The following is a 24919-nucleotide window of genomic DNA, read 5'->3' as shown; positions in this document are numbered from 1 at the left end:
CTTTACTTTTTCCCTTTTCTGCACTACTTCCCTCTATCATCAACCCTTCCTACAACCCAACCTACAGTTACCAAACTCTCTCTCCCTCTCCCTCTCATCCTCTCGCTCTCACGCATACACACAAACACACACCCAAATGTCCAGACCTGTTCCCTCTCTTACCATCTCTCAGACTTACATAGGGTCTTTCCAGCCCACTGACTCTCCTGTTCAAATGTAACAATGCTCACTGTGATTTGATGATGGCCTCAGTTCACAAGCCTGGGTTTATACATAGCCACTTGGTATGTGTGTGTGTTTAAAGGACTGACCAATGCAGAGAACCATGTGATGTCAATAGACGTACAAATAAATACGAAACAATACGTTCAATCAAAATGTTAAAATATAAAAAAAGGCCTCATTAGTCTAACAATGTTTTTAGTTTTTCCCTTTTCTCTTTATGAATTTGTCTTCATGCAGCTTTTATCTGTGCACAAAATGAAAATCAACTCAGAAAGAAACAATCCACATCACAAAGGTAACTGTGATCAAATATTATTATGTATTTATGTGTATTTGCTGATGTCCACACACCGCATATTCAAGCAAAGACATTATAACACATTAGGATCTGGAGAGGTGGGGTCAGTACGCCGGGGTGGGGAGCTATTGACGCTGTGTGTCCCTCAGACTTGTGTTTGGTCGGCAAGCAATCTACAAACTGTCAATCAAAGAGAAGTGACCCAAGTTAGGAATCATCAAACAGTCTGACTTCGGGTGTCAGTGGTGAGGGAGATCTATTTCAGCGTGACACGCCATCAGCAGCAAATCTAAAAGGGCTCTATTGTCAGGACAGAGGAGCACGGAAAGATACACATATTCATGAACGGAACATACATTTGCACTCATACTACTTACTATGGTTTCATTACAACATGATAGAATTTTCACAGAAAATCACACATACAATGCTTCCTTTTTCCTACTGAAAATCAGTTTACACTTTTATTAATAACATTTATTCTGGTAGGGATTTATTCCAATCATTTAAAAAATAAAATAAAATAAAAAAAACACAAATACGTTCTGTGGCTGACATCCAAAATCAAATGTGTGTATTGTGATTCTATAGAACAAGTTTGAGTGGTTTTAATAAAGACTTTCCTGCCCTTTGGGGCCCTTGATCATTTTGAAATCGACTGATACAGAATTACTTTTCCACGACCAGAAAGGCATTACACTTCACCTAACCTTTGAACTCTTGCCACTACTGCCCCTGGCTCTTTTCGAGTAGTGAATTAAAAGGTTCAACCTGACATTCAGCCACAGACACATTTAAAAAATATTTAAAAAAAAAGGAATCATTGAGGAAATTGTGGGAATTAACATTTTTAATCAAGCATATTATTTTCATAATTCATCTTGCTTTGTAGTTATGTTCTGACAACATTAGTGCCTGTTGATAAAGTATCATTTGTTCACGTGAGAGTACAGCAAGACTTACCAACAGTTTGGTGAAATATCAGAATTGTCTTAATTGTGTTTAAGCTTTAAATAATTGCTTCATAATCCACTACACTTTACAGCATAGCTTTTGTGAAAAACAAAGTGAATATCAGAGAAATGCAGGTTATTTATTGCTGAAAGATGAAGGAGGAATGAGTTGAGAAACGCCTGAAAGCAGAAAGTTTTATTTGTTTATGTATGGATTAATTCTGTAAGGAATAGTAATATCAACATAGCATTATTTCTCTAGGCATATTAAGCTGTAATAATGAAAGACAATTTATTATTTCAGTGATTTTAGAATATTTAGTTATATGAAAAATTGGCAGAAGGTAGAGAGAGAAAATTAGCTTTCTTTTGTAAAACATCTGATTAATTTATGCACCAATAAAATAAACTACTTTAAACTAGGTTTGGGCAACATGTCTTAAAAATAAAAACAGATTTTTTTCATACAACTGTGCTTACTGGCATGAAGGACTAAACTACAGAAGGCTGATGTAAAAACTATGAAAACACATTACAATGCAGAAATAAGTGGCTTCTTCGTAATTCTGTAGAAGGAATCTTTCAACTATAGATTCCTCAGAGAGACATTGTCTCTGGCTGCCATCTTTCTGAGGATGAAGACACACCACCTATGTGCAGCTCCAGTTCAGAACTGAGAATAGAAGCGCAGCTTCACCGATACCGACTGTCTGTGTTCAGTCGAACCAAAGCTGCCAAACCCTTCAATAGTCAGAGCTGAGGACGTCACCTTCCGAGCTAACATGTGCTACGTGCCCACACACAGCGCAAGGTGTTTGTAATGTGGCTAACGGTTCCCTGGTTTTCTACACAGGTGTAGCCAGAGAGAACCTGGGAGAACCATTACCATTTTCATTGGAATTTGTGCGATCACAAAGGGTGAGTAAGGTAAATGTGTTGCCTGGGCAGAGATAAAATACTTAGGATAAACAATTTAAGCATTTTTATTGTGCATTTCATAGGGTTTGTGCATTATTGATGCCTAAAACTGTTTCAAACAGTTCCTAGCAGGCCTTTCAGGAAGCAAAAGCTCAGGCGAATTCATACTATTCAAACTTACTTTCCTTCCAGCTCACGGCTCCAGCAATCACAAACATTACTTTTCTTTTTCAACTATAGCAAACTGCTTTCACTCATTAAAAATGGATGTTATTATTTACGTTGCTTTTACTTTAAGCATGCCAATTCAAACTGGACTGTGATATTTGCTACAGGTGATGCTATAGGTTATGTCATGCTTTATTTTCACATCATTTTGGTACTGCTGTGTGAGGAATCAACAGAAGATTGTGCTGTAAACTAATATAAACTAGTGAAAAATTAACTTGGTCTCATCTCCAGATTCCTCCTAAATAAACTTGGTTTCTCAATATTCTCAGTGAACTGTGAGATGATTGCACCGTTTTGTTGCTTCTATCTTGTATATTGTGACTTATAGATTTATAAATCCGATTTTGAATTCTATGCACGTTATAAATCTGAGCTGTTTTCCTCTAATCTGAATACTTAAACACTGCTGCAAAATAGGCATGCCTTGTTAGCATAACGTATTGCTAATGTTAAGCATATTGATCTAAAACTAAATTGTACGGCTCCATGCATATTGATTATCTGAAAGCCATTATCACCACTGTACAATGGAAAGCATATCTTATTGTAAGTTGGTTTCCAAACATAGATAGTAGGTTGGGAGAGTCATTAAAAGGCTTTGCTAATTAGCAAATAAGCAGCATGGTTCTTAAGAAGTCCTTATGGGTCATTACCATTTGCATATGTTGGAAGCAAAACAATAATAAGCAGCAATTGTTCAATAAACGTATATTACGCAACAATCTCACAATAACACAAAACAGCAGTGGGGTATGCTGCTGGATACCACAGTGAAATAAGCAAGTCTCCGTCAGGGGTGAATGTTGACAGAATGAGACATTGTACTTTTGAGCCATGAAATTACAGACTGGTAAGCCCAAGGCAGTCGCCAGGTGTGACTGATGCAATCAGGGCCTGTTTGGACAAATGCTGTGCTGTTCCCCAACATTCCTGCCTGTCAATCACGTTCTCGATCTCCGGAATATAATATCTCAAGCACCCGGATGAATGATGAAGTTCATTTAATAATTTGTGTAATGGTAATTTAACTGGTAATTTTATTCTATTTGTAAGAATTTTTTTTTTCTTCTGTAAACCGACATGCATATTTATTTTTCAAGTAATGATGTCCATATTATGGTTTGTTTATCTTGAAATAACATAGATGACTTGAAGTAAATATGTGAAAAAAACACACATCCTCCCCTTCCTTCCTCGAAGGCAGCGGATCCAACTGTAAAACCATTTGGACCAACCCATCGACATGATCTGCATCAGAGGAAGGCCTGAGGCTGAGGTTCATGTGCAAATAGGTGTTTTAGGCAGACTAGATGCAGTGCATGTGATGGATGCATCATATCTCGGTTTGAAACTGAATACTTAAGTTGGACCTGTGTTGAAATAATTCGACTTGACCTTCAAAGACTTGAGACATGACTATGAAAAAAATGACTTCTCTGGCTATTCAGACCTTTACGTTTTAATTTCAGTGATATGTCCTCAGAACAGTTTCCTTTTTTTTTTTTTTTTAGATGGTTTCAGCATTAATTGTTCAACAGCAAAAATACAATCAACTTAGTAAAAACAGACAACTTACTTTAACTTTCCCCAGACAAATAAGGATGTTTCCATTCTATTCTAATAAGACTTGTGGTTGAGAGAGTTCCTGTGTTGCAGTTAGATTTTAAGATTTTATCCTGGTTTACTCACTAGCTAGCTGGACTCCTGAATGGCAAATCTTAGCTTAAGTTTTTTAGGAAAAGGGTTTACATGCCCCCTTGATGAATTGGATTTATGTTTAAGACTATTTTGATGGCATATCTTTCAGCTGTTAAGCTTGCATTACACAGAATAAAATCAATGCAAATACAAAATGTATGCAAAACGTTATACCAGTTTTCTGATAATTTTTCTTACCCATTGCTGCAACAAAGTGTCTGTGAGAATGGAGTTCTCTGCAGCTGCTGCAGCAGTAACCTCTCTGCAACATATCAATAACATAGAGAAACTGCTTGTTTGTTTGTTTGTTTTAAGAATAACAGAGTGCAATTTATTACCCTGTTTTTGGTAACTTTGTATTATAGGCTCGGATGGTAGTGGGGGTTATGTCTTTAGAGAGAAATAATGGTGCTGCTCTCCACTGTACTGTGACAATTACAGTGAATCAAAGCCACTCTGTGGGGGCATTTAAACTGCTCCCCGCCTGGTTCCAGCAGCTGTCCTGAGGGCAGTAAGATTTATGTCTTTGTCCCGCCAAAGAACTACTGTAGCCACCGTTCTTTACCTCAGATCTAGTGTAAGCTTGTGGCTGTGTAACAAAATTCATACAAATAAAGCATGTGAATGGTTTTAAGTTGTAAAACTTTCTAATGCTTGGAACTGAACTCTCAAGTGGTCTAACTAGCAGTGACCACACTGTCTGCTGGGACGTTTTAATCCCTGTATGGAGAAACTGATGAATGATGATAGTGTCCATTCTGTGGAGGTGATTTACACACTTGGGATTGTCAAAACTTAAGAAACAAGTTCATCAAATGTTTTGTTTACTGCAGCAGAAAATGTAACTAAATTGTGTATGAGCAGATAAACAAAACTAATTAAAAATATAGTATTTCTATGAATAAAATTTCAAGATGTCAACCCTCTCATCCGTAAATTTTTGTGATCAGTTTTTACCGTCTGAACAAAAACAGGAAAAGGGTCCACTCTAAAGACTGCTAAAGAAACAGCAACTGGATCAGTCGTTCGCTCCTCAAGTAGAAGAGTTATGTATTGGTCACTTTTTACAGTTTGATGGTGTGAAAAGGCAGGGGATGAATGAACAGATCAGACCCTCATTTGCAGTGACCAGGCACTGTTCTTGTCTGCAATGGAGAGGACAACTGAGACATGGATTGGTGAATGCATGGAAAACGTCACACTTTTGGTTATTTTATTAACCTAGTCTCAGATAGGGAACTTTTTCATTGCACCTGTAAGATATGTAGTAAAACGCAAAGACTACAAGAAGTTTAGTATAAGACGTAAACTTAAAGATTTACTTTCCTAGTCATTACATTGCACTCTATTTCCCAGGAAACTGGGTCAGAATTTTCAAGTGTTTGGCTAAATTCACCCAAATTCAAGCAGCAAAAACCAACCAGTCAGGAAAGAGAACGAGTCTACAATTTTAAGAATGTATCCATCTTGTTGTATTTTCTAAATACAACAATCTTTCTCATGAAATTGTTTGACAGTTTCTTGATGGCAAAACTATGCCATTCTCATAAAAATGATGGGCTTTTAAAGGATCTGTAGGATGGTTCCTAAATTCTGTTGTCCATTTCTCCTGGCTGCAGGAAGGGAATGAGAAGTAACATCTCTCATTCACTGCAACATCACCAACTCATTTTGCTGAACACACAAGAAACTGCTGACAGTGGTGTGTATGGTAATTGAAAAAAAAAAAAAAAAGATAGTGTAGAAGCAGTTTTTCCACAAACAAACAGGTACAAATGATTATCTGCTTTATATGGTAATAATGTTTTAAATTAGATTAAATTGACAGTAACTGTAACTGCACAATATAAAAAAAACAAAGCCTCCTAAAATAAAAATCAGAAAAGTGTTGTTATAATTATCAGATGATAATTATCTGATAATTATCTGATAATTATCTGATAATTTATAGTTCCATTTGAATTATCAAATGGAACTATAAAATAGTTCAAATGGAAAATACAAATAACCCATATTGTGATTGTTACATACATTGAACATACATGATACTTTGATGAAAAACAGACTACTTTCAGTTATCCCAGTAAGGCAGCTAATATAGTTATACAATCAAAGCATATCAAAGCAGAGCGAAGGCAATCTCATGGATGCCGTGCAATCGAGGAATGGAGTTAGAGTAAAAATATTGAGCTCTAAACGGCAGCTTTTAAAAGGTAAATGGTGTCAAAATGCCTTGACCAATATATATGCCCCTAGAGACAGGCAGCAATATTTACAGGGCGCAGAATAATACATGTGAGCGAAGGGGGTAATGAATCAGAAGGGACGCCAAAAATGCACAGTGCTGTGCATGCCTCTTTAAAATGGGGAGTTGAGAGAAAACACTTCCCAGATGCTCTCTGAAACATCTTCAAAGAAAGGTCTATTTTAAAGATAATTATTTAATGTGATGACCTGCTGTAGCGTCTCCAAAAAGGTTGAATATGTGGATTGTATTTTTTGCAGTACATCTTGTTGTGCTCTGAAACTTGAATGATGCCATTTCAAATGAAGGTTGTTTTTTGGGGTTATTCTGTTCTTGGAAGGGATGCCTGGTGTATCGGCATCAGCATTGGTATTAACCGATGTTAGTCATTTTCTAACATATGGGTATTGGTCCTATAAGTAAAGCTGGGCCAATATTAGCAACTAATGTTTATTTCTATTTGTATATGCATTTTGAGAGTGGGTATGGGATCAGGTTGGCCAGGTTGGCATGCGATAGTGATGCAGCTATCTCAGTGAGGTACTTATTTTTTTCACAATATTGAAAGAGTAGTGATATATGCATATAAAATATGCTGCATGATTTTGGTAAATATCAGGTAACATCAATATAAGTTTGAGATGTCGATTTCAGTCCAATTTTTCAAATAGGTGCATCCCTTGTTCTTGATATAAACTTTGACAAACTAAGATCAAATTTTGCATTGTCTACTATAAAACTAAAACTGGCCTTGCTTCTATGTTGGTATATTGTTTATTGGGACTAAAATCATGCAGAATGCTGTGAAATTCAAAAACTGCTACTTAAAAGTCAATTTCGCTCAAACATTGAATTAAATGTGGATGCAGGTGATCACACGCTTATTATTACATTTAAACTCAAGAAAGATGTAAAGAAGATGGAGGTATGGAATAAAGCTGCAGAACTGCTTCTGTACAGGGAAAATTAGGTCAACAATCAGATGTTGGTCACAATGCCCAATTTTCTTAAACAATTGTTTACACTAATTTGTATTTTATGCCTGAGACGTCTTGCTTTTATCAAAAATACCCTAGTGGGAACAAAGAAAGTAAAAAGAAAGAAGCTTATGCAAAAAAATCATGCAGTATACCTTTAAAGAAGTTTGCTGCTTCTTTCCATCTGTTTAGATTTTTTACTCAAGACATGCTGCAGGCAGATGAGCGACGCGAGTCCACTATAAAACAGCTGCTTTGCTAATTATTTCAAGGGTCGAACAGGTAACAAGGAAATACATGAGTTGCACACCTCTATTTATTTTATTTTATTTTTTTTAATGAATTGCTTTGAGTTAATACAGTTCAACAGATTTGCTTTCATCTGTGTCATATTATTTTACATCAGTATTAGCTAAGAGACGTTTGAAACTGAATGCCAGTTGTCCAAGTCCACCCAGTGTTTGGATAGAAAAATAGAAAATAACGGTTAGTTGTGGTAATCCACTTTCCCATTTACCATGAGAGTCTTATATTGCTCTTATTTTAAGTTCCAGACCAACTTAATCCAGGATTTTGGGCTTATTAAGTCGCAGATATTGTTATGCTTGGAGTTCAAGACTTGAAAGCAAAATGCATGCTTCTCTCTTTGTCTCTAAACTGGCAAAAAAAACTGAAGAAATAAGTTTCTTATTCTTATTTTTTTTTTCAGTTTTTATATTTCTACCTCAATGTGTATATACATGCTTCCGTTTAGCTGTATCTTACTGTTGATGCACCTTAATTATTCCACTTTGGACCAGTAGATTAATTAAACAGTTCTGTACATTAAACATGAGTGCAAATTATAAGACCTATTTGTCCAAAGAACCTTTGACATAGCACTACACTTATTTGGCTTTCCACTCTTGCTTTTTTTTGATAGCTTGATGTCTTTAAGATTGCAATCAACTGAGATCTTGTCAGACTACATTCTCTGTTTGCAGCCAAGTTACTGTAGTTCCTGACAGATTCAATTTATTGACAGATGACTAAGGCACTAAAGGGATTTCTCATTGAAAAGGATGTTTTCTCTGTACTGTCTGCCTTCAATCACTGCATTAGTGTGGCCCACAACTGCATCTAGCCTTTGAAACTCAAGAATTGAAAACGGCTGCTGAAGGTAACAGAGAGTTGTACACAGAGAAAAAAAAAATCCGACATGTTGTACCTTAAAGCTGACACCTTGTCAATGTGTCTTTTGGTGGCAGAGGTGTCAGTAGGATTCTGAAACACTGGAAGCTTAGCCCAGCAAAGAATGCAATAACTATTTTACATAAAAGTAAAACAAACTTTAAGTTATTTGATTTTGAAATACTCAATAGACAGTTCTTGGCCAACATACAATTTCTTAAATGCCTGTGAATTAACCAAAGAATGCATACAATCCTTTTACTCTATTTTGTTTATTGTTACCAACCTGGGTAAAGGGTAATTTCCTAAATTAAATCATTCCAAAAATTAGATATTTTGAACAAATTCTTTGTAAACAGTTTGCACTGGTTTACCTTGAGATTGGTTTACCTTACTTAAATTTGCAAACTTCAGTGTCTAAAAGGAGTAAGCCACATTTGCATATCTTAGCATGAACAAATTAATTCTATCAACATTTTTCTGTTTCCATGAAAATGTTACATTTGAGAAGCAAGCTTTCTGCTCCACTTACTACAGTAACACAGTATTTTATTGAGCATCTAATTTTTACAATTATGTTTGATTTATTGTATTGATTTAATAAAATTTTGCTCACTACATGGTATTTTTTTAATATCTTGATTTTAAATAGGCCAATCAAAATGGCTAACCTTTTGTAAGTGAAAAGTGGTTTATTGTATAGCTGTATGTGCAATGCTGAGAAAAAGGATTAGAAGTAACAGAATGGATATGATTGTACACAGATGTGTGTGCAACAGCTAAACTATATGACACATACAGAGATGTTGCAGTAGAACTGTGTCCCTCTGCAAAGACTGTTCAGTCTGCAGCCAGTTTGCAAGTCCAATCCTGGACTGATGTCTCTAAGGAAGAGCATCTTCAAAAGAGGGGGAGATGATTTGCAGCTAATATTGTGCTGCAACAAAGTTATTGCTTGATACTGTTCTTAATCCATGACATTTTTTTGAGTTCTGTGTTATTATAGTATTATGGTATATTGCTTCTTGTGGGTAATTATGTTTAAGGCAACTTTTCCCATAAGCGCAAAGTCTCCAAGAAAGAAACGGCACCTTTTTTGTGGACTAAGCTGTAAAATTTGGCATTGAAATTGACAATTTTATGACAACAAACATAGCAATAATAAAAATAAAAACGAGTGTTTAACATATTGGCTTTCCAACAACTAAATCCAAATGTGACTTTGGGAATTAAAGTCAACTTTTATTTCCTTTTTTCATTGAGGTGTTGAAAAATAGATGGAAATGGGGACAGTGCAAGGTGTTGTATTCAATAAATGGGCTTTCATGTGATAAATTGAATGTTATTCATATATGAGTGCACACTGTTTTTTGGTTATTCTGGAGAGAAGTTGCTTCTTTCTGCCCAGGGACCCTTTTCCTTTTAACTGAGAAGCGGTTCAGGAGCGGTTTAGGAAGGTGAATGTCTGTATGTGTGTGTGTGGAAGGGTTTAGGTGGGGGGCCGAGTTGATGGTGGGGCACTCTCTACAGACCTTGATACAATTACTAAGCCTTCCTCCCTCCTTCCGCACCAGTTCTGGACACGCTTTTGCTGTGCCACTGGGAATAGAAAGGCCCAGCTATCTAGCAGAAGATTTGGTCAGTCAGGCATCAAATGCAGGGCCCTCTTCTCACACTCTGCGCTGGGGGTGGGCACGCCGGGGGACCTGTATTGTGCATTTTCACACACTTCTCTCAGAGGAGCTCCAGGAATCCGTAGCCTTCGGAAGAAAAGTGGGCAAGGAGAGAGACGCACAAAATGTAGGGAGAGAGATGGGGAGAGCAGTCATAAGAGATGGAGCAATCATGGCAAATATCGAGGGAGGAGGATGGAGAGAAGGTAGTAAAATAGGTCCAGAGGCTAGACAAAAAGCATCAAGGCTGCAGGCTATCTTAAGGAATATATCACTTTTCCTGAATTTCTGTCCCCTCTTTCAATGTCTACCATGGGATATTGCTAGTTCTTCCTAAATATCAGAAAATTATTATTTTACTTTTAGAGGTTTAAGAGTTGACCCCCACGTGGGTGTTTGGTAGAAATGGCCACAGGCAATAGGGCTTAGGGTCAGCGTGAGAGCAAAGAATGCATTTCTTTTTAAACTTTTAAGGTGACACACTTGTTCAAAGCCTTATGTCACATAAGCATTACAAAAACAAAAGAAGTGTTTGAAAGATGTAAGACCCCCAAGCCAGAAATCTCCCTCACCATTCCAAGAGACCCTCTTATTTTCTCCATCCATCACTAGAGCAAATGTGATTGTTTTTTTCTGATCAAAAAAACATTTTTTTTATTTTTTATTTTTTGAGAGAGAGACAGGGCAAAAGGCCAGCACATATTATTTGTCTGTGAGCATTGGTGCAAAAACAAAAAGCAGAAGCAATGAAGTGGAATGAGAAATGAATATAAAAAGGAAAAAATAAAAAATAAAAATCCATGCAAAGCGAGAAATGTTCCTTTGATTGGCAGATCCAGCTTAAGTGTAAGTGCCTTAGAAATACATTTTAATCTGAAAAAGACATTTCCACTTAAATAATTATCAAGATTAAAGTTTGTTCATGACTTGAACATTTTTTTTAAATTGCTTGGCAGACCCGTGCTATGGTGCTTGTTTTTATCATGTTGGGTAAGACACTGTTCAGCGCATTGTACCAACTTAATTAAATAAGTTGGTGATAATGGAATAATGTGACTTCTTTACAGGCTGTATCTTAAGAAAGGAGGGAGGTGGCCAGTTTAGCTCAGGTACTGTATGTCTGGCTATTCAAGACAAGGTGGTGGTCTGTGCCCAAGTCTAGGTGAATGGCAGTAAATCCATTAATGTAACAAAGATGTGCTAGACATTCTGGTTGTCCGTTATCAAAATAACTGGAACACGACTGTCAGTGTTTGGTGCCACAACTAATAAATCTCAAATAAAACTTCATTAATGGATAAAATTACTCATATATGACTGAATGACTTTAACTACTCTAGGGTGATTTGATAATTAGAGTGCAATTAAGATGTTTGTTTGTTGTTTTTTTTGTTTGTTTGTTTGTTTCATTTGTATTGTAATATTTCCTTGTGGCAGGATATAAATTTATGAAAGAATAGATTCATTTTACAAGGATACTCTTTTTCTTTAATCTGGCATGAAGGCTTTCTTTTTGTCTGATTAATAGGCAGATGAAAATATAGTCCCGGTCCTGCATTATATTAACATTTCTAAAGTAAAATTTGACAAATTACTGTGAATTAAAAGCTGACCAATCGGAATGCGCTTGAAAAAGTCACAACAAGATTTTTTTTGAACTTTCAAGAAAACAAATTAACTTTCTCGTACAGTCGGGCGATTTTTGTGATTAGATGATTGACACTGCAAATTTTGGTCAGTGGCCTTTCTGGTTGCTGTTTTTATTTTCTGCTGAAACCCCAGCTCCCCTCTACAGTACAAAAAACATGCCTTTTAGATTAACCGGCCACTCTAAAACCAGCCTTTGCGTGCATTTGGTTCAAATGTATGCACACATGATCGTCTATCTCATGAGAATTTGTTTATGTTCCTGAAATGAACTGGACCTATCCAGGATCTACCCAACCTCTCATACAGTAACTGCTGGGATGGCATCCAATAACCCTATAGCACAACAAACAGGAACATGCAGGTACAGAAAATGAATGAGTAAGAATTCACCTATTAAGATCATACACTCTTCTTTACTGCCTTTAAAGTTGTACAAATCCATTAGAGGAGCAACCCTACCATTCACGCTGGTTCACAGCCAACATCCACATCATTAAATGTAATCTACAGTTAAATGAAAGACCCCACTTCAAAAGGGTGCTAAAGTATGAATATTATTACTGTTGTGCACCTCTGTAAAAAAAGGGAGAGAGCTTTCCTAACCATTTTTATTGCAGCGGCGAGGCTCAGGTAATGTCTCAGAATAATGCATGATAAGGCAAACACAGGCATCCCTTTCAAAATATTCAAATGTGAGCAGCGGAGTGGAAAATAAAGAAACGAGTATGGATGGAATTACTTCCCTCTTCCACCTACTTCTTTATTATTTCCATATCACCTCTCATTTTCTGCTTTATTTTTCAAAGTGACCCTGGCAGAGACGAAACAAACAATGGGATGTTTTACGGCTATAATTTAACTGCACGCAGCACATTTTTTACTCAAACTTAAAGCCGTTATCTTAACAGAAGTGAGTTTAATCTCTGTAGACATTACTGTGTTGTGCAGGACCATTTTAATTATACGAACCACACCAGTCTAAGCGTTGGTTGTAAAGTTGTCAATACATCCCACATTCTCATCAACGATTTGGGCAACAGTAAATCTGCAATGCTTCTTTGTGAACCTCAGCATTCTTTAACACCTGGGAGGTAAATTAATTACATTTTTAATTTCATCGTTCCGTTCTCTGTTGAAACAGATTTGACTACCACGTAGGATAGTGCTGAACAGAAGAAAAAAAAAAAAAAAAAACCCATACGAGTACCTCAGAATATGTTTGACCAAAGCTATGTTAATACCAACAAACAAGCTCAAGAGAAGTGAAAACTATGTGAAACTTGTGAGTTTTCAAAACAACAAATTGAAGCATATGTCTATGTTTTATCTGCAATAAGTTTTTTTTTTGTGTGTGCTAAAATCACACGTTAGAACTCTTATCAAACTATATGATTTTATTTCATAATATATTTCCATGCATGTTGTTTACATGCCCTCCAAGCAAGGAGTTTTCTGGTTGTAGGTCTAAACTTGACTTGAGGTAACTCTTCTGTTCTGTGTCCGCACAAAAAAATACTGGCACCTCCCTGTGTTATTTAAAAAGAGAGTAAATATTCTTTATGTAAACTTTTGATGTTGAAAACATTAAAAAAAGTAAATATTTTACATATTCTTTCCCTCATTGTTGTGATGATTAGAAAATAGTAATAATTATGGCAATTCTGACTGACCTAAAACAACAGAAGCTTGGTCACACGCACTCTTTTTGACACATGCACAAAAAGTGCATTTGTGTCTTTTGTGGGTGAATGTATGCACATAAGTATGTTTCTCTCAATGTGATGGACAGACAACCTGCATAAGGTTTAGTCTACCTCTCACATGAGGACTGCTGGGAGAATGCTAACCAAATACCTTTGTTTTTATAAAAAAAAAAAAAAAAAAAAAAAAAGGCCTTTTCAAAAGGACTTGAATAAAATATGAAATTATATGAGGAAAATAAGAAATAAAATCATTCTATTCATTACTTTATTTTGGAAAATTGAAAACAATGGAAAGGAAAAGGTAAGATTAGCCTGTTAGAAGATAAGAACCATTTCCAGCCAATTCAGAGAGGAAGACCAACATTAGAATTAGAGTGGAAATACTGCAAATATCTCTTGTTGAAAAACCATGTCGTGCCCACAGCTGCCACTGTTACTCTTGCATTACCTGCTTGCTTTTTAAGCAGATTTGCGAAAATAAGAGGCCCAAAAAGCAGATGCATGTTAAATAGCTATTAATATTGTATACTTCTAATATGTCCAGGTGGAGGAAAATATTCAAATGCGTCCATTTTCTCTTGTTCTGCTTTGGGGTGATTGAAGGAACTTGTGATTGGGTTTCCACACTGCAGTCTCGTCTGCACATGCTAGGTTTTATCTGCCTTGATATTAACATGGCTCTTTCATTAAAAACTAAGCCCATTTCCAGGTTTACCGGTAGAATAAGATGCAGAATGAGACAATAAAGTGCATTTGTGTCTCAGTGGTTGAATTATAAATAAATGATTGTAAGTGCCCTACCCAGGCAGCATTCTTTTCCAGAAGACAGTCATGGCCTCCACCCCATTTATGCCCCTTAACGCACCTACGCTCAATGTTCTAGTTATATTAGGTTGATGAATACTGAAAGAAGATCATGACTTTATAATATCCATGCGCATCACCACCAAAAACAAATGGAAAATTCTTGAGGAGGAAACAACAGTCATTTCTGATTATTGTTGCTGTTTTCACAAAGAGAAATGAGGACAGGAAAGGAAAAAGGAGAAAACAGGTTGGAGGACTGTTTCTTTTTCTTTTTTTTTTTTTACTTAGACCTTATCCAAACATATGTACCAACTTTCGCATCTTCACTTTAAAAGGTCTATTTGAACATCACCGTCTTTGAAATACCTCACACTGACTTATGAGCTTTATCAACAAGGCAATCTATATATATATATATATTTTTTTTTTTTTTTTTTTTTCAGAACAATGGAATTATGCCCAATGTGGCATCCAGCTTCGTCTGAGACTTGACTTGGACATTTTAATTAAGAAAAAAATAAAACGTCAAAACTGCTTTCTTTGATATATCTGGTGTGATGTGTAATTTTCAATAATTAGTGAAATATTCCAGGGTGTTGGGGCATCAACTGGAACACTGTTACCTTTACTTGGGTTTTTGGAAAGCCTCTGGTCAGCAGACATGAACGCACAAGATGTTTCATATGGATTCTGCAGTTCTGTCAAATAAAATGGAACTTCACAATTAAAATGCTTAAAAACAAATTTCAATTCAACTAAAAGCCAGCCTGTAATGTAACAGAGTTACATTACAGTATTCAAAAGCAGGCATCATAAAAAAAACATGGACACTTTTCCTGTTTTCTTTGATAAAACCGGCAAGATTTTTGCCAGTCGTATCAGCTGAAACAACCCGGTTTGACCACAGATTTCCCAAGCCTCTCAAGTTTTCAAAAACAATTCATTTTGACACTTAAATTTGTAACCAATGCTTTTTTTTTACACTGTGTCAGAAAGGAAAGGTTAATAATATGTGTGGTCTGCTGTTCAGACCACACATATTGCTGATGTGTGGTCTGAACAACAGGACTTCTGTCTTCTTGACATTAAAATTAAAGAAACGAGAAGCATAGAACCTAGCTTTAGATGTCAACACGAATGGTGGCGAAGTGCGCATCAGAAACAAACGCATGTAGTGTACATACGGGTCAGCTGAGGAGAGGCTAGATTCCATGCGTTTCCCAAGGACTGACCTATTGGAAGCAGGTAGAGAAATTACCCAAGGGCCAGGAATTTAACTTTGTGACACCCACCAGTGGAGAGCAGCAGAGCTGGAGGAAAAGAAACCAATGCTGACACAGTCTTTTGTCTAAGAGGTAAGCCCTAAACTCATTGAGAGCTGAACCAGTGATGTCTATCCACCGGTCCAGATTGGAAATTAGTATCTCATGATCTACAGTTTCGGAAGCGTCTGTCAAGTGCAACAGTGAATATACCCCATTTAAGTCTTACCATGTTTCACTGTGAAAAACAATTCTTCTGCTTATATGTTGTTCCTGAGGGGAAAAGACTCTCCCTTCATTTTTGATTACCACTGCAGTGCTTAAAAGTGAGTCAGGGGAAGAACAAGTAATGTTGGCTATTACACACACACACAGTCACTGTTGCTAAATGCTAACCATGCTAATTCTACCTGTGCTAAGCTTGTAAATCATGCTATCTGCTAATATAATGTGTAAAGCCATTTTATAATGTGAACAGAAACTGCTATTGTCTTTGTTTTGAGACAATAGTTAAATCACATTTACCTGCAAAATGGTGTAGGTTCAGTTCTCCTACAGACAAGGTGTTACGGAAACCTCAGGACCTAAAATGAACATAATTTAATATATTGGTTAGTAAGATTTACATATTTTAACAATTGGTGAATTGCAGAGAGGATTGATAAAGAGTTGTTTGTTTTTTTTTTTTGTTTTTTTTTTGTTTGTTTGTTTTTTTAATCTATTTTTACCTGTTCAGCAGGAGAGAGCTGTCGGAGCCGCAGCCATCAACTCGGTGGAGAGAATACGGGGGTTTCTGTGGTTTGCTCGGTGAAATTGAGTTTTTCGCTTAAGTTTTCTTCCGAAGCAGAGCGTACAGAGGACCCGAATGTTTTTGTCACTGAGTCAAAGTAATGTCGGTACTTCCAAACATTAATGCAGCATGGTCCTGCGCTCTCCCATGCTCCTTGTTTTCTTTTTTCCACCCCCAAACTCCATGTTGTCTGTTGTTGATCTACACTCCTGACGCCACACGTTCAAACGTGATTGTCGCGAGACGCTCACTAACAGGTTTTGCAACGGAGTTGCGCAGTCTGCTTGCGCATTACTTCTAACGTGTTACTGCCCATAACTGGCCTACAGGCAGAGGAACATGTCCTATATTTTTACTAGGAAATATTTTTTAATCTCTCTCTTCTTCACATCATTGTAGCAAAGTGCCATATGTATATGGCACTTTAAATAAAATAAATAAATAAATAAATAAATAAATAAATAAATAAATAAATAAATTACATTAAATTAAAATAAACGTTTGGCTTCCACTGCCAAAAAAGAGTCTCAGTCTGCACATCACAGTCTAAGACAATGAAAATGTTCTCAGTCTTTGCTCACAGCATGTAGAGCTGATGAGTCAGCTAGATGGTATGTAATAGATTATCAACTAATCTTCAAAAGATGAAGGCACCAGTATGACAATATTGAGTTGGTTATGATGTGAAAGTTGATGGTTTTATCAATGTTCGGTTGGTGAAAGACCATTTGTTTGTGTGTGTAAATAAATGTCCATCAGGAAGTTCCTAAACAGACAATAGAAATAATGAGGATCACTACCAGAAGGTAAGAAGTAGATTATAGCTTATACAATCTTTAATGTATTGTATGATATTATGAACAACCCCATTGGCCTATCACAGTCCGCATGTAGGAAACAGAATTTTATCTTGTAAAATATTTCATCTTGCTATTTTTCTGAAAAAAGACAAATCAAAGCTTTTGTACTAACTCCATATGGTGAAAATATATTCAAGAACTGGTGACTGCACATGGTTGCACCACTAGTGGTCACAGGTGTTGGAGCAGCCAAGGGAGTCATGGCTTTTTCTGACACTCTAACATGTGGGTGTGTGTGAGTGTGTATGTGAATTATGGATCCGCTCTCTGTGACACATCCAAACACACACTCATTTGAACAAACTGTATTACTAACCTTGCTGACCATCGAGTTTGCACTACTCTCTAAAATGGACCAAAAACAATATGTAATTTTTGTCATGGGCTTTATTAACCAACATGAATATAATTTATTTGACATGGAAATGTATATATCTTTTAATAAATTAAGAAAATATCATTTTTCAGAGTTGTCTGCACAGCTTTTTTTTGTTTCTGTAGCATATTTTCTTTAAAAACATTACATTTGGGATTATCCTTTTTATGCTAATTGAAATCACAGCTTTACCACAGAAGGGCGGCAGACAAACACCAGCGTTACAAAGGTTTTGATGATTTTTACTCATTTCCTGTGTTTTGGGTAGACATACACGCTGAGTTATGGGACATAACAAGCGAACAAGGGGCAGACATCTATATTTACAAGACACAATGGGTGCCCACTTTTTGGGGGTGAAGAGTCTGCATATGGCGCTTCAGTGTTTGAGGGCCTGGTCAGTTGCTAAGGGAACACCTGCAGATAGCTGATTAACTAAGTGCAGCGAAGATGCTCCGTTGTGGCAATCAATTATGGATGAGCTGAGAGAACTTTGACATGTTAAACCTCTTAGAGCGGCTGAAGAGGAGTAACACCAGGAGAATTGGGAGCAAGAGCAGAGTCAGGAAGAAAAGGTTTAGCAGATTCATATGAAGCATATTATTATAGCAAAAAACATAGAGGGTTAGTTTTATAGAATTCCGCCATTACTTCGTATACATGATGGATGACAGATAATGGAAATAATTATTATTCGAGTTAATGTTTCATGTTTTGCAAAATTAAACTACATGTCAAGCCAAATAAGAACTTAGATACAGTCAGTATCATAACATTTACTCCAAATGCAACCTGTGACTAAGAGAATACCCTTTAACACCTTGGCTGTGCCTAGAAATCCTGTCCATAAAGGTTATGAACAGAATGACAAAGGGACTGAGTCCAATTCTCATTGGAAATTAGCCAGACTTATTGCCGGCAATGTAGAAAAATATCTGGCACCTGTTGTACAGGGACCTACAGGCCCGTATCGAAGGGTCTGGTACCCCATACTCCTGGAGTACAAAACACATGTAGACTTGTTGGGCGAACTCCCATGCACCCCATAGGACATTGCTGATGGTGTAGAGTAGGCTACACCATCAGCAATTGTCATTAATTTTGCATTGTCATTAATATAATGACAATGCAAAACATCTTTGGTAATTCTAATGCCATGATCAGTGTCTTTGAATGTTGATATATGAGATCGGCAAAAAATGTTCCACCTGTAATTTGTGTGATTGACTGAGGAAGTGTCAGATTTTTTTTCAAATTTATTCACTGGAAAATCAACTTTCAAATTTATTGATTTAAAATTTGAACCAAAAACCAAAATTCCAGTTTTACTTTAAAAAAAACAATAATAAAAAAATCACCTATGGTCAAGAGATAGAACTTATGGCTGAATAAACAAAATCCTGGAAACAAGCAGGGTAAATTAGCTTTGTCTTTAGGTTATTGAACTTAGCCTTAGGGTTAACAGAGAATTGGATAATTGGTGCTTAGAGTAGAGTCATTCCTTGACAGAATTGAAAGAAATCAGTAAAGGGATTTTGGCATCTGAACAGGGTGCTTCAGAGCCTCATTTTGGTGATTTTTTTTTTTTTTTGTAGGCATGTTCCACATGCAGGAGGCCCTGGAGCAGACCCAAAACTTGCTGGAAGCAAACTATGGCTCTTCTACATTTTGAAAGCCTTAGAATCCCTGAAAATAGTCGGGGAGCACTACTATAGGTAGGGGTGTCTAGGCCTCTCTCCCATAGCTGTTATTGCAACCACAACAATGAGATGAGAAAAAAAATATATATATTCTCTCCTACAGAGCCAGGATGAGAATGTCCCTCTAATTGAAGCCAACATAAAAAACAGTGTGATCATATGGAGCAATCAAAAAAATCCATAAGACCAAGTGTCAAAAGGTGATGAGTCATTATATTTTTTATTTTCTATACATTAGTTTCATCATAAGTAAAATGTATTACATGTTAAAGCGTTCATGTTGACTTTATCATAACATTTTTGTTAACTAACCTAATAAACTGTCAATATGATGTGTGAAACAATATTGTAAACTAGCTTGAACTCACAAGGATATTTCATGTAGTGGCCCCAAGTTTTCTATAAAGTGCCAAAGTGGCGCAGGTTCCTATCCAACTTATGCAAAGAAAGAAAAAAAAAAAAAAAACAATTGGGCCTTAGGGACAAAAGTAAAGAAGTGGGAACAAAAATCATTGTGCTTGAGAAAAGAAATAAAAAAAAATAAAAAAAACTTACTCTGGAAGGATCGGTAGAGATCAATATTCCATTTGGACTCCAAGACTACAAGACAGTATATAGGTTAATGTTGTGCTGGATAAGCATTCCCTGTGAATGTGTGAGTGTTGTTTCAACAACTACAAAAGGAGAAACACAGAATCTATTGAAAAGCCTGGGAGCTGCTCAGGGCTTCATGTCACAGAGCAAGTTGGGCTGTGCAGCTGTCTTTGGCTATTGAGGTCAGCTTGGTTTTCTACCTTGTTGACTCAAAAATAATGCATGAGAAAGTGGACCGCAAGACAATGTAGCACTGGTCGCATGCAAGGTGGAGCGGAAAAACACATTTTAGAAAAGTTTGAACAAACACCATTAGCGCTGTCACAAATAGCAAAAAAAAAAAGAAAAGAAAAAGAAAAAGAAAAAAGTAGAGGTAATTGAAAGAAAATCACATTTTTATTAACGAAATATCAGTGAGGATAAATCTTCACCTTTCATCAGGAACGATAAAAGGGAAATGAAGAGACTTACGCTCTGAGTTCTTTCACCTGATGTTCACCCACTTTGGGGAGTTAGAAAATGCCAGAGGTTAACATCAGCACTATCACTGAACCACACATGATTGAACCAACTTTCTTGTCTCACGGCTCACTCAGTTTGCATTCTGGAAATATATTTTTTTTCATTCATCTCATCACCTACAAATTGAATACAGATATTAAACAATTCTGTATGTGTCTTGGCGATCTTTTTTTTTTATCATCACGTGCTCTATGTATATGTTGCACACTGATGCAAGGTTTTAGTTTTTACAACATTGTCCCAGTGAACTACTGGTTATATGGCCTCACTTAAGCCTGATGTCCCAATTTTAATTAGCCTTTATAAATTAAAAATAGAAATTCATTTCATTCAATTCAAAAATACTTTATCGATCCTTAAGCAAAATTAAATGCTGGTGTAACTTATATTTTTCAAAGTTTTTCAAAGAGTTATTGTAGATGCTGATGGTTGCAGGCAGAAAGCATCTCCTGTAGCGGTACACATCTGAATAAGCCTCCAAACAAAGACACAGTTGTTTTTGTGTCTTTTTTTGAACAAACACCATTAGTCTCGTACAGAGAATGCTCAGGGTTGTCCGTAGCTTTCTTGATTTTATGTAAAATCCTTCTTTGCACCATCATCTCCAGTGGCTCCACTCCTCAGAACAGAACCGATGTTCTCTGTCAGATTTTCAAAGCCGTTTTAAGTCACTGGCTTTGATGCTGCTACAGATGTTCACAGCATGCCACAAAGCGGTCCACCATCTCTCTGTACTCAGTTTCTTGTCCATCTCGGATTATTTTTTTTCTTAATATAGACTCTCTTTATGGACAAAGATAAAACTATAAAGCTGATGTATACTCAACTGTCAATCTATTATGATTAGCTTTCTTCCTGAAACCGGCCCTGGTTGCTGAATACATATATTCTTATATCATGAAGTTAATTTTTACACAGTTAAGTAATAGTTTTAATCTTAGTAACATATTTTAACTGGAAGTAATATTCACCTATTGAGGAGCAAAGTCAGAGTCCAAAGTTAGAATTTGCCAGACATGGACGCTTTTCAACTTGAAGGACTTGGAGGTCATCTGGTAAACTATGAAATTACCAGTGGAAATATATAAAAAAGATGCAAATTAAAGAAAGATGTTAACGCTGTAATGCCCACGGATTTTTAGTATTGATTACTGAGAAAGGTACAAATAAATGTCGATGTTTCATTTTCTAATAAAATCTAGTTAAAACCTGAAATTCATTTTACATGGATTTAGATGCTTTTCTCGTTTCCTATAAGCAAGAACTGAAAATCACCTTAATTCTAAATCAGTGTGAATAATTTGGGTCTTAACTATATGTCTGTCTTTAACTCGCCAACACAGACGGACCAAAACACACACGCACCACTTCCTCAGTTTCCTCCTTTGTGTCTCATTAATCAATGACAGATTATCATGAACGTGACACCTTCGTGATTACAATGTTCCTCGGGACTTTCAGTTCGGAAGGAGATGCAAATTAGTTCCCTTGCTTCAAAACGCATCCAAGATCACAGTTTGGGAATTTTCACTCTGAAAACACTGCAATCTAAACTTTCTAAATTTCCAATTGCAAACAGGGAAACACATTTTTAAACATATACACATTGATGCACTGCCAGGATACGAAGCGCACACATAGTCTAATAGGCTTTATGAGTGACTGGGCTGATTTATGTTGCTCATTGAACATGATAAATGCTCCAACATTTGATCACAGCAGAACACTGGATAAATCTATTCTGATCTGAGCAGTAAAACCATCTCCAACCTGCCTATTCATCTGCATTACATGCAAGAGATTACATCTCTCACTTGAAGATCATGTTTAATTCCTTTGAAAGGGGAAGAAACCCTGTGAAAATGCAACCAGGCTTAAAATGATAACCTCTTTGTCTTGAAATAAGGAAAGAAACCCACACACACACACACATTTTTATCCTTCACTTGCTCCAATTTGCACTGAAAGCATCCCTTCTTTCCTTCTTGCCCACATCTGTTCAAGTGAGGGAAAAAAAAGCAGAAGCTTCTGTTTTAATCTTTAAACGCTAAACAAACAGTAACTCCTGCCGTCGCCTTCATTTTATGTCTAAAAGCATACACTGGTGCACCTAAATATTTTATTATGCGCGTCTGATAACAGTGGATAACGCAGTGGATAATGAAAAGGTGCACACCAGAGAAGAGCGGGTGGTGGCCGTTCTTTTAGGACATGCCTGCCCCATTCTATATATGCGTAGGGGTGTATGCAAATAGTAGGCAGAGCCAGAGATCCTTGGTAATATAATCAGTAAGTAACAAAAAAAAAGAACTATGAGAAATGCGACAAAGTAAAAGAAAAAAAAAATATCAGCTACAGCTTTGCAGATATTTACAGCTGTCCAGGGTCTCCAGCTGGAAGTTAGAGGCCCGAAACATTCTTGAGCGACAAAAAGTAACTGCTTTGCCTCAGTTACACGCAAACACAGGTAGACCTTTATAATTTGAGTTTGATATCTGAATGCTATTTGAATGCTATTTGTTACTGTTTCTATATAGACGGTTACTGTTTCTATGTAGACGAATGATTATCAGACTTCTCCACCATGCTTGTTTGAAAATAAATAAACAATTAAATCTTAGACCTCAATATTCCCAATATTTCCAAGATGGGTATGATTACATAGGGCTTGTGGGAACATTAAGGAGTAGTTGGCTACCAGGGCCACTTATTTTTTAACATTTATGAGAGAAAAAAAAAAAAAGGTTTCATCAAGTTGCAAAGTTTATTTATAATTACAAACCTAATAACATAATTTAGGTATTTTTTTTAAAAGTTCTCATCCCTACCTGTGATGACAGTAGAGTCCAACTTAAAACAGTGTGTGCTTAAAATAAATTGAGCAACAACAATAATAAAAAAGTTTCGTTTATCCTCATTTTCCGAAAAGTGAGTGAGTGAGTGAGTGAGTGAGTGAGTGAGTGAGTGAGTGAGTGAGTGAGTGAGTGAGTGAGTGAAAACAAAAATAAAAATAATTACAAAAAAAAATTCCTACATTATTTTAACACAAAAGAAGTTAAAGATGGAAGTTGCAAAGCTGACTGGCATGATTTACTGAACAAAGTACATTTTTTCTTTTCCAATTCTTTCCCTCCTTGTTCTCCTTTTTTTTTTTTTTTTTACCCACCTTGGAAAGCAAGAAGAATGAGACTTTCAGCTTTCGTGGCTTTCGTGCAACCCAAAGGTTATCTGTGACCCTCATCTGACCATTCCTCCTGAAACTTTTCGGAGCCCCACCCCACGCCGGGTACAGTTGGAAAACGAGACCCCCAAAGGTAAAGTTCTGCTTAGGGCCACATAACCTTGTGCCGGTCCTGTTGCTTCTCTGCTGGGCGTGATGTTGAGGATTAATCGGGCCCCGCCTCCCACTTAATGCACTGTGTGTCACATTAACCCCAATGATTTTTTCCCCCACCCAGTCTAAACGAATAAGACAAAATGAAGCTGCATTTGCTGTAGATGTGAGTGAGTGCACGCTTGAGCGCTTCCGACGGGTTGTTAAGGTGGCATTAGAGTTAATGCAAATTAAAAGGGCTGGCTGATCTCTTTTAACCCCCCTCTGTTCGCTGCTTTAATGCGGCCATTTGCTTGGAGGTACCCCCTATAATTCAATTTGTCAAAATGAATGAAGGAACAGACAATTTATAAAGTCCGCCCACCCCAAGGCATTAGAAACGGCCTTAAAAAAAAAAAAAAAGCACAAAACAAAAGTTTCCATGCCAAAGCGCAAGCCTTCCCTGTCGTTACAACCCCTATATAGCCACTTTCATCTGTAAATGAAAGCGAGCAATTATTGTGAGGTGCCGGTATCATATTATTATGTTGGCCCCGGTCCCCCAGATAGTCATCAATCACTCTCAATCGACCTGTCACCGGCAGGCAGATATCCAGCTGGAGAGCAGGGTAAAGGGGAGGGAGGGGAGTGAGGAGGTAAAAAAAAAAAAGAGGAGGAGGAGGAGGAGTACATCATCATTAATTTGAGGAGTGACCCCCGGGGCTATCCACATGTCTCAGCCCGGGATTCTCCAAGCAAGGGTGCGCGCAACAGAGGCGAGCTGGTTGCGAGCCTTGCAGTTTGGTGGCTTTTAAGTGTTTGGTTACTGTCCACTGACAGTTCTACAAGACCCAAACACTAAATGATAGATAGATAGATAGATAGATAGATAGATAGATAGATAGATAGATAGATAGATAGATAGATAGATAGATAGATAGATAGATAGATAGA

General features: G+C 36.8%; 1 long non-coding RNA gene across 2 annotated transcripts in view; it reads right to left on the bottom strand.

Annotated features, from left to right (window-relative positions):
* LOC103146760 (uncharacterized) overlaps positions 1-16843 on the bottom strand; it is a 128730-nt gene extending 111887 nt beyond the window's left edge. Inside the window, exons 1-2 of one of the 2 annotated variants that reach the window (XR_477275.2) lie at positions 16539-16843; positions 16336-16394 (exon numbers count right to left, since the gene is read on the bottom strand). This is a non-coding gene — a long non-coding RNA (uncharacterized LOC103146760). The remainder of the gene's footprint in view (positions 1-16335; positions 16395-16538) is intronic. The other variant, XR_477216.2, reaches the window with a different exon arrangement.
* Positions 16844-24919: the final 8076 nt, after the last annotated feature.

The sequence above is a fragment of the Poecilia formosa genome, unplaced genomic scaffold, assembly GCF_000485575.1.
Source record: "Poecilia formosa unplaced genomic scaffold, Poecilia_formosa-5.1.2 Scaffold0, whole genome shotgun sequence".
Taxonomy (NCBI): Eukaryota; Metazoa; Chordata; class Actinopteri; order Cyprinodontiformes; family Poeciliidae; genus Poecilia; species Poecilia formosa.
Note: the sequence above shows the minus strand (reverse complement) of the source record. Positions and strands in the feature narration are given on the sequence as shown.